The 9,889-nt window shown below is 40.0% G+C and overlaps 1 long non-coding RNA gene across 7 annotated transcripts; it reads right to left on the bottom strand.

The window, feature by feature from the left end:
• Positions 1 to 3,497: 3,497 nt before the first annotated feature.
• LOC126987110 (uncharacterized) lies at positions 3,498 to 6,778 on the bottom strand. Of its 7 annotated transcripts, XR_007740276.1 has the most exons (4): positions 6,326 to 6,778; positions 5,849 to 5,980; positions 5,674 to 5,805; positions 3,498 to 5,630 (listed from the first exon to the last, which is right to left on the bottom strand). It is a non-coding gene; the product is annotated as an uncharacterized LOC126987110 (long non-coding RNA). The 7 variants fall into 7 exon arrangements; XR_007740262.1 differs by having other exon boundaries at positions 5,674 to 5,892; positions 6,239 to 6,778; XR_007740270.1 differs by having other exon boundaries at positions 3,498 to 5,586; positions 5,674 to 5,892; positions 6,239 to 6,778.
• Between the last annotated feature and the right edge of the window lie 3,111 nt (positions 6,779 to 9,889).

Genomic DNA, 9,889 nt, shown 5'->3' with positions numbered 1-9,889 from the left:
TGTGTACAGCACCATTGCCAGGTTATCGTACTCAGAGCATAGTATTTACCGGTATCTGACGCCTAACTATTGCCAAGAAACATCAGGAATTAACTATTTTAACGATAACTATAAATGAATCTCGTTATTGGGGACCAGGAGACAATTTTGAGCCGGAGGTCGGTAAATATAAGAGGCTGAGTACGACAATCTGGCAACGTTGGTGTATAGGGGCTTGCTCTGAGGGACCGAAATGGGGGTGGAGGCGGCTGGTGAGTGAAGCAACGCACCCCCTGCCGTACGTTCCTCCTTACTTAATTGGTTAGAATAATAAAATGAAGGAAATAAAAGTCGATATTATGATTTTTTTTTTTTTTTTAAGTCATGTTGCATTGAACCGCTGGAATTGTGAGTTCATTCCATTTTCGTGCTGCATCGTTGGTGAATTAAAATTTGGTGCAGGTTGAGTTTATTTGTTTATATATAGTTGTGTAACATTATCTCTCGTTCAAGACATGTCATCGATCATAAACAATTTGGATTTGTCCCCATTCGAAAAGCCATTAACTGTTTCTATATACTTCATCAGCTTCTGGTGGACGCGTAGTTTCTTAAAAGAGAACATGTTAATAGTCCAGTCTTCCATCGTTAGGTTTGTCGCGCAAGGATGAGTTATGTTATATAAATAAAAACCCACACTGGCAGACGATAGAGTTATATCTTGACCAAAAAGTTTCGGTGGACATTGCTACCATTTTCTGTGGCGTAAAGGAAGACTAGACTTCTACTCTTTCTTTACACCACAAGATGAAAACGGTGGCAGTGTCCTCCGAGACTGTTTGGTTAAAAATATAACTCTATCGTCTGCCAGTTTGGGGTTTTATTTATACATCAAGAATATTACGTCAGTGTGATTAGCCATGTTTGTTGCCCTACACTGAACACCTAATTTACCGATGTTCCTCGCATGGTGTGGAGACCTAAACTGTACCGCATATATATTCTAAGAGGTATTACTAACCATTTTGGTCGCTTTATTCGCTGCATCAGTGTATTGCTGGAAGACTTTGAGGTTTGACGAGATTTTGATACCCAAATCTTTAACCCGGTAGCAGCGACGGGCCAAATTTGTGGCTTTACCGTGTAGCATTTGTGCCATGATATAAACCTAAAAAAATAGATGATGCATAAACTGATCACAAATGCGTTGATATATATTATGAAATGGTTTGTGTGAGGGGTGATTTTTTCTCATTTTTCTCGCTAAGAGGGACCATTAAGAAACATGATCCCCGCTGCTACCGGGTTAACATACTGTACGTTATAAGTTTCACGCCACATTTTGAAAAGAACCTCTTGTTTCTTGTTTAACCCGGTAGCAGCGACGGACCAAATTTGTGGCTTTACCGTGTACCAGCGATGGGCCAAATTTCTGCCATGATATAAACCTCCCAAAATAGATGATGCATAAACTGATCACACATGCGTTGATATATATTATGAAATGGTTTGCGTGAGTGATGATTCTTTCTCATTATTTTACTTAGAGGGGCCCTTAACCTAACCTAACCTAACCTAACCTAACCTAACCTAAGTAACATGACCCCCGCAGCTACCGGGTTAACTTGAAGAATTTATCACTTTTCTAAGTAAAAAGGCTTCTTCCATCCATCAGACCAAAGCGATATTCTATATAAATATTCTTGGAGGTCAATGACGACTAGATCTTAGAAAATGGAGTTTCCAATTGTTGTGTCATCAGACAGTTTAGTAATTAATTTGTCGAGTCCAACGTCGATGTTACTAATGCAAATTATAACCAGAACCAGAGGAAGAACTTAGCCTTGAGGCACACCACTATATACTAACATATGTCCATTTTCAGCCAAGTTCATTGATCTTTAACCCGTCTGCTGCGATTGGCACGGATTTGGCTTTCACTGAATGTAGCCTGGTAACTATGCTCCATGTCTTTCTCTGCCTCTGTGGTGGATAGTGGAGTGTTTCCCATGTGGTATTGGTGTGCTGGATACCCTTCCAAGGTGCAGGACTTTACATTATTCTTCATTGAATTTTAGCAGACACTTTTTGTTCCATTTCTTTAGCTAAGTAAGGTCTGACTGTAGCAAATCCGTAGTAAAGGGGTTAACCTTCGCTGCCTGTTAATCACTCAGTTTGCGATCCATTCGTGTACTTTACCTTAAATACCTAGATGTCTGATTTTGTAAAAAGTAACGTTTTTTTTTCTACATCAAAGGAGACAGCTCAAGGGCACACATAAAAGGAAACAATATAAAAAAAGCCCGCTACTCGCTGCTCCTAAAAAAAAAAAAAAATCCAAAGAGGTGGCCGAAAGAGAGGTCAATTTCGGGAGGAGAGGTGTCCTGATACCCTCCTCTTGAAAGAGTTCAAGTCGTAGGCAGGAGGAAATACAGATGAAGGAAGATTGTCCCAGAGTTTACCAGCGTGAGGGATGAAAGAGTGAAGATGCTGGTTAACTCTTGCATAAGGGGTTTGGACAGTATAGGGATGAAAGAGTGAAGGTGCTGGTTAACTCTTGCATAAGGGGTTTGGACAGTATAGGGATGAAAGAGTGAAGATGCTGGTTAACTCTTGCATAAGGGGTTTGGACAGTATAGGGATGAAAGAGTGAAGATGCTGGTTAACTCTTGCATAAAGGGTTTGGACAGTATAGGGATGAAAGAGTGAAGATGCTGGTTAACTCTTGCATAAGGGGTTTGGACAGTATAGGGATGAAAGAGTGAAGATGCTGGTTAACTCTTGCATAAGGGGTTTGGACAGTATAGGGATGAAAGAGTGAAGATGCTGGTTAACTCTTGCATAAGGGGTTTGGACAGTATAGGGATGAAAGAGTGAATATGCTGGTTAACTCTTGCATAAGGGGTTTGGACAGTATAGGGATGAAAGAGTGAATATGCTGGTTAACTCTTGCATAAGGGGTTTGGACAGTATAGGGATGAAAGAGTGAATATGCTGGTTAACTCTTGCATAAGGGGTTTGGACAGTATAGGGATGAAAGAGTGAAGATACTGGTTAACTCTTGCATAAGGGGTTTGGACAGTATAGGGATGAAAGAGTGAATATGCTGGTTAACTCTTGCATAAGGGGTTTGGACAGTATAGGGATGAAAGAGTGAAGATGCTGGTTAACTCTTGCATAAGGGGTTTGGACAGTATAGGGATGAAAGAGTGAAGATGCTGGTTAACTCTTGCATAAAGGGTTTGGACAGTATAGGGATGAAAGAGTGAAGATGCTGGTTAACTCTTGCATAAGGGGTTTGGACAGTATAGGGATGAAAGAGTGAAGATGCTGGTTAACTCTTGCATAAGGGGTTTGGACAGTATAGGGATGAAAGAGTGAAGATGCTGGTTAACTCTTGCATAAGGGGTTTGGACAGTATAGGGATGAAAGAGTGAAGATGCTGGTTAACTCTTGCATAAGGGGTTTGGACAGTATAGGGATGAAAGAGTGAAGATGCTGGTTAACTCTTGCATAATGTCAGGACCCAGAAAACGAGGAAACAGAGGAGTGAGATATACAACTGTGTAAACACCTGACAGGACAAACACTAACAAAAAGGGTGACATATATATAAGTGTAAACATCTCAAGTACAAAAGAGGGGAAACAACGAGGGTAAAGGAAAACAGATACCCAGAGAGGAAAGGCAGGTATACAACTGTGTAGACATCTGACAGGACAAACACTAACAAAAAAAGTGACATATATAACAGTGTAAGCATCTCAAGTACCAAAGAGGGGAAACAACGAGGGTAAAGGAAAACAGATACCCAGACTCAGGTACAGAAAACAGATGCCCAGTGGGCGTGGTCAGAAAGTGTGAACAACCATTGAAAAAGACTCTGACCCGTGACGTCAGTCGTGGCGACATGTTATGAGCCAATAATTTAACAGAAAAATCACTGTGGGAGTGTCTTAAGACTGACTCACGAATAGCAGGAGAAGTAAAACAATACAACATAATGAGCTAGCAGATGGGTGTGACAGGAAGTATTGGCCACTGGTTATGTAGAAAATTAAGGGCGTGTCAAGGATGTAAGTCCGCCTAAAGCAAAGAAAATGTGGCCTAGAAATCAGTGGTATGGGTAGACCGAGCTTGGTTCTCGCCTCAAGCAGACCTGCTACTCACTCAGCCGAGAATGGCTGTTGTGATCTTAATCGTGAGTAGAAATTCGAGAATCTAAGAGAAACCGACTGTATTGTCCTGGAGATTATAATGTAGATGTGAAGTAGGATTGTGAGTGGGACAGGATTGTGATTATTTGTTTGCGATGTAAAGCAAAGGTAAAACCACTGGGTGTGGTATAAATTGGTGTTTCCGTGACCTGTAGTAGATTATACTATAGGAATGTGTTATTAGGATTTTGTGAAGAGAGTACATAATGATTGTGATGTAAGCAGAGAGATACAAACCACTGCTTGTGGAACGACGAGTGTTATTATTACTGGCAACAACTGAGCACATATTGTAGTATTATGTTTAAGACATGTCGTTTGTCATATGTTGCATCCATTGCTGAATATGCCAGTGTTATGATCGTCTGAGCATAGAATATTGCGTAAGGCAATTACTTTCATTTAATTTTAAATAAATGTATATTTACTTTTTCCCTTGTTTATCCCCGAACACCATGTCTCCAATAACAACTTAAGCCGGATCACGCTACCAGGGATACGAGACGGTGAGATCATTTATGGAGTAATTAATGAGTGATAAAAGAGTTGATTTAATACAAGAAAAGAAGGGTCTAAAACTGGCGGCAGCGGTATAGGGATAAATAGGGACAGGTGCTTACAGTGCTTTTGTTTAATTTACTCTGACGAGAAAACGCCTCTTATTTTCATTAAGCTTTGCTCGTTTTAAGTGGCGGAAATAATAGTGACGATTTAATTATATAATTAATGGTTCTTCCGGAGGACATGGACTTTGACGATATAGTAATGGAAACTCTGGCCAACCACTGTTGTTCTGTAGTGCAATGGGTAGCACACGCGACTCAACCGAGAATTCATGAGTTCCTTCCCGGGCGGAGTGGAAAGGGATGGGCAGTCTCTCTCCACCCGCGCCGCGATCCATTCATCAGTGAGAGGGTGTCAGGTGACAGGCAGCGGCAGCGTCCTGCCTCTCAGGTTTGTTTGTTTTAGGATTGTTACCCCAGGATGGAGGGGAGCACGGGGCTCTATGCCTCACAGGGTGGTGGTGTGCCGCGGCGGACATGCAGCCATAGAGTGACTTTATAAAGGCCTAACCCGCGTCCCCCAGGTAGGAAGTGTAGAGTATGATCTAGAAAAAATGTGAAATACTAAGAAAAGTGTGAGGTATGGATAAAAAGTCATGAATGAAAAAAAAAAATGAAGCATATGGACAATAGTGTGAAGTATTAAGATAAATGTGTGAAGTAAGAGAATCAGAGGAAGAGGAGGCCAGGGTAGTGCCCCCCTCAGTTATCTACTACAAATAACATTAAATAAACAAATGAAAATAAATAAATAAATAAATAAATAAATATGCACACTTGCAGTGGAAAAAAACGGAAAATGAGCGAAGAACAAAACAGGGAGTAACCTTTAATATAATAAGATGAAGGCTATAACGAACAAGGGAGTAACCTTTAATATAATAAGATGAAGGCTATAACGAACAGGGAGTAACCTTTAATATAATAAGATGAAGGCTATAACGAAGAAGGGAGTAACCTTTAATATAATAAGATGAAGGCTATAACGAAGAAGGGAGTAACCTTTAATATAATAAGATGAAGGCTATAACGAACAAGGGAGTAACCTTTAATATAATAAGATGAAGGCTATAACGAACAGGGAGTAACCTTTAATATAATAAGATGAAGGCTATAACGAACAAGGGAGTAACCTTTAATATAATAAGATGAAGGCTATAACGAACAAGGGAGTGACCTTTAATATAATAAGATGAAGGCTATAACGAACAAGGGAGTAACCTTTAATATAATAAGATGAAGGCTATAACGAACAAGGGAGTGACCTTTAATTTAATAAGATGAAGGCTATAACGAACAAGGAGTAACCTTTAATATAATAAGATGAAGGCTATAACGAACAGGAGTAACCTTTAATATAATAAGATGAAGGCTATAACGAACAAGGAGTAACCTTTAATATAATAAGATGAAGGCTATAACGAAGAAGGAGTAACCTTTAATATAATAAGATGAAGGCTATAACGAACAAGGAGTAACCTTTAATATAATAAGATGAAGGCTATAACGAACAGGGAGTAACCTTTAATATAATAAGATGAAGGCTATAACGAAGAAGGGAGTAACCTTTAATATAATAAGATGAAGGCTATAACGAACAAGGGAGTAACCTTTAATATAATAAGATGAAGGCTATAACGAACAAGGGAGTAACCTTTAATATAATAAGATGAAGGCTATAACGAACAAGGGAGTAACCTTTAATATAATAAGATGAAGGCTACAACGAACAAGGGAGTAACCTTTAATATAATAAGATGAAGGCTATAACGAACAAGGGAGTAACCGCCTCACATAAATATAAGGAAAAGAAGGCTATAACGAACAAGGGAGTGACCTTAAAAATAATGAAAAGAAAGTTATAATCAACATAACTCAAGAGTAACTTTGGTAGGCAGATCGCACTACTCATGATAATACATATGCAAAAGTGGCAGCGCTCCTAGAAACAGGAGCGTGTGTGAGTTTTAACGGATGAATTTATTAAAGAATTAGGGCTCGCAGTAAATAACTGTGAAGCGAAACCTATGAATATTGTCTCTGTGCAAAGATACCATATTGAAAATGACGGTAAAAGACAAGTTGATATGGAAGGAAAAAGTAGTTTCCAAGACTTATTGATAACACGCGATGTAGATTTGCCAACTCATATTATGTTGAGTACTGATTTGTCGTGTAGCACGAGATTATTTTGAAAACATTGCAACTAAATGAGGAACAAAAGAACGAAGCTTAAAACTGATAATAGAAGGGGAAACCATACAATTATGCCAGGAAAAATATGTCTTATATCTAGCGGTGAAGGATCTTAGCTAAATGTAGATGGAAATGAAGGAGGTCTCACTGAAAATAAGGCCGTACGTTGCCAAGCAGCGGAACCTTTGCAACTGAATGCATCTGTTGCAGGTTACATAACGCTAGTGACGCAACTACAGGCAAGTGAAGCTTTATTTGAGCCTTGTGTTAGTACTCCTCAGGCTAGAGTCTTGTGCTCAGGGATAGTTAAGTTAACCCCTTCATCTGACAATCAAAGATCTTATGTCACTGTGCCGTATTTGAATATTGAAAGTGAGTGTAAAGATAGATGATAATACAACGTTAGGATTTGTGAAGCCTGTCACTCATGAGCTATACGCTGATCTGCCACAAGTATCTAGTGTACAGACCACTGACACAGCTAAAACAGACTTGAAGCCCGCAGAGCTTGAAGTAAGGAAGAAAAGCCTCTATCAAATTGTTGACGCTAAATTCCCAAGTGAAGAGAGAGAATTAGGTTTTAAAGTCCTTAATAGATAAATATATAACAGTGTTTTCCACAGAACAAGAACCATTAACAGTAACGCCCTATTTTTTTAAGCACCATCAAGCAAAACACTGATGAAGTAGTGTACAGGCGTTCATATAACATTCATATCAGTTATCATGACAGAGTAAATAAACAACTTATATCGCTCCAGCAACAGGGTGTGATCCGCCCTTCGCGATCACCCTATAATGCCCCACTTATCCCAGTGCAAAAAAAAAACATGGAGTACTACGACTTTGTCTGGACTTCCGGGCACTTAATAAAACACTACGGGACGACCGGTACCCACTCCCTAATATAATTACCATACTCAATCAATTGGGAGATAGTAAGTTTTTTTTTCATGCCTAGACTTGAAACAGGGTTACCATCAAATCCCCCAAGATGAAATCAGCAGAGAAAAGACGGCATTTTCTTCTCCAGCAGGACATTGGGAATTTACTTCCATCCCCTTTGGCCTTAAAACAGCCCCGTCCTGCTGCAAGAAAATAATAAGCACTGTCCTTACAGGACTATTAAGCAACAAGGTTCAGGTGTACCTTGATGACATAATTATCCTAGGCGATATATTTTCTAATCACGCAGATAACTTAGAACAAATTCTGGATCGCTTAAAGGAAGCCAAACTGACTCTTAAGATGGAGAAGTGTAACTTTTTAAGGACAAAGTAGATTACCTGGGCCATGCCATCCGCTCAGAGGGAATAAGACCTCAGTCTAGCAAGCTGGAGGCCATACAAAACGTCCCGGCCCCCCAAACTGTTCATGATTTACAGTCATTTCTTGGATTGACTAATTATTATCGCAAATTTATTGCAAATTATTCACAAATTGTTGCTCCTTTTCTAAAGATTTACAAAGGGAAGAAAGGTACACTAAAAAATAAATAAATAAATAAATAAATAAATAAAACTCCACTCATATGGACGGATGAAACAAAAATTGCGTTCTCAACCCTTAAGGATAGAATGCTTGGTACAGTCACTCTACGCATCCTACTACAATACTGGTGGAGTATTGCAATAACAGGATAATGATGATAAACTAAGACCTGTATCTTTTTTTGTGAGAAATTGAATACGGCAGAACAGCGGTACAGTATAGTTGAACGAGAGGCTTTAACTGTAATTTATGGGTTATACGTAAACCGCCCATTAATACTGGGTTACCCTGTTGAGATCCACACGGGTCACAGACCTTTAGTCTGGTTGTTACGGGTAGCTAGTCCCAACGGCAGGATAGCTAGATGGCAGACTCTCATGAGTGAGTATGGTTTCACAATCAATCATTTGCCTGGCAAGGAAAATATAGTAGCAGATTTTTTTTATCAAGGATGAAGGCTCAACAGGACACTGAGATTGAATTAGAAGGACACGCGCGATAATGTTTGTGGATGGGGAACAACAAAAACCGTGGAACACGTGGATAATGAGGGGCAAGGTATTGCACTAGTGCAGAAAAAGAAACAGGCGCCGAAAATTTAGAAAATAAAATACATGATATGTATGGACCTGAGTAGTGAGTGTATTGGCCACACACTTGACTGGAGTATTCAGGAGATTAGTGAGCTGCATGATGAGCAGCCAGCATATAAGTATGCTAAAAGAAGGAAGCCCCAAGTATGAAAATTGAGCAAAGACTCAGAGAAAAAAGGCATAATGTGAGATGCCGCCCCTGTTAGAGGTACAGGTGGAAAATGTGTTATATTGTATTGAAGATGGGCATAATCTGAGATGCCGCCCCTGTTAGAGGTACAGGTGGAAATTGTGTTATATTGTGTTGAAGATGGGCATAATGTGAGATGCCGCCCCTGTTAGAGGTACAGGTGGAAATTGTGTTATATTGTGTTGAAGATGGGCATAATGTGAGATGCCGCCCCTGTCAGAGTTACAGGTGGAAATAAATGATGTGTTTTAGTGAGTCCGTACGGAGAAGCCACTAAGGTGGTGATTCTACCCCCCAAGTATTTCCAAGGCGATAACTCTGGCTCATTCGTCGCCACTGCAGGGCACGGAGGAACCAAAGTTACGTTATGTCGGTGTAGAAAGTTCGCTTTCTGGCCTGGAATGAAACGGGATGTAGAAAATTATGTAAGGAAGTGCGTCATGGTAGTCGTTTTAAAAGTGAGTTGGGAACTTGCACCCTGCTCCTTGGCGGCAATATCCAGACGTCACCGCTCCTTTTGGAAGAATACACATGGACCTTGTGGGTCCCATGGGTGTATCGGACAATGGGGTTCGATACGTAATGCCCATAGTTGATGTTTTTAAAAGGTATTTGATTATAGTACCCTTACGGAGTAAGGAAGCCCGCGAAATGGCAAGG

This window comes from Eriocheir sinensis, chromosome 6 (assembly GCF_024679095.1).
Source record: "Eriocheir sinensis breed Jianghai 21 chromosome 6, ASM2467909v1, whole genome shotgun sequence".
In the NCBI taxonomy this organism is placed as follows: Eukaryota; Metazoa; Arthropoda; class Malacostraca; order Decapoda; family Varunidae; genus Eriocheir; species Eriocheir sinensis.
This window is presented reverse-complemented; position numbering and strand designations above follow the sequence as displayed.